General features: G+C 36.9%; 1 protein-coding gene across 1 annotated transcript in view; it reads right to left on the bottom strand.

The window, feature by feature from the left end:
* The window catches only part of pno1 (partner of NOB1 homolog), a 9,288-nt gene that overhangs the window by 1,918 nt on the left and 6,301 nt on the right, over positions 1–1,069 (bottom strand). The window lies entirely within an intron of this gene.

Genomic DNA, 1,069 nt, shown 5'->3' with positions numbered 1-1,069 from the left:
AAAATACGATGCGTGTCAGATCCGCGTCACGTTCAGCAGCGGCAGCTCTTAAAGAAATATAAGCCAAAACAACCTAATAACCAGCTGCTGTGATGTCTGTTCATCAAGAATAAAAGAAAAAAGAGGAAATCAATAACTTTTGTAGCTTTAAGGATTCATCTATTTAATTTATAATTTAGTGTTTGATAACTTTATTCAATTTCTGTATATTTCCTACTTGCTGAAAGGCACAGGTTGCTAAATATGACATTTATTATAATGGGTTTATGTGAAGATTGTTTTAAGTTCACTTAAATTAGTTGTTATTTTTTTAAAGTCTACTAAATGTTCAGATTGATAGCTCTCAATTAAACTGTAATGTTTTTATGCATATATTGTTTAATGGCTATATTCAATGGTTAAATATTAAGAAAAAGAAAAATTTCCTAGAGACATCAGTAAGTACTGGTACCAGTAGCTGGGTTTCCTTGAGCAGCAAATCAGCATATTAGAATGATTTCTGAAGATCATGTGACACTGAAGACTGGAGTAATGATGCTGAAAATACAGCTGCGCATCACAGAAATAAATCACAGTTTAACATATATTCACATTAGTGCTGTCAAAATTAGCGCGTTAATGCAGGCGATACATTTTTTCAGTTTAACGCATTAAAAATATTTAACGCAGGGGCGGAGCTAGTGTTGGCCACCTCACACACAACTGCTGCTTCCGTCTCTTTTTCTTGACAAGAATGGAGTTTATTTAGACGCAGAACGTCTTTATGATCACATCAAACGGGAGACTTTCAGACGCGCGCGCCAGCTTCACCTCAGCACCAGCGAGGAAAAGATCCAGGTGATGAGAGCTTCAGCAGAACAACAGTGAACTGTGATCAGATGAGATGCTGTCAGGCCACATGTCAGTGAAAACCATACTGTGCTCGTAGCACATGCTCTTCAATTGCACGCACAAATGCAGTGGCGCACGCTGTTTATAATTTCATATTAAAGCGCAAAAGAAACTACGAGCATGCAATGTCGTATTATGTCATCAGTTAAGTCATGAAGTTACCAAAAAGGTGATTAAA

This window comes from Sinocyclocheilus rhinocerous, unplaced genomic scaffold (assembly GCF_001515625.1).
Source record: "Sinocyclocheilus rhinocerous isolate Xijiao unplaced genomic scaffold, SAMN03320098_v1.1 scaffold1813, whole genome shotgun sequence".
Taxonomy (NCBI): Eukaryota; Metazoa; Chordata; class Actinopteri; order Cypriniformes; family Cyprinidae; genus Sinocyclocheilus; species Sinocyclocheilus rhinocerous.
This window is presented reverse-complemented; position numbering and strand designations above follow the sequence as displayed.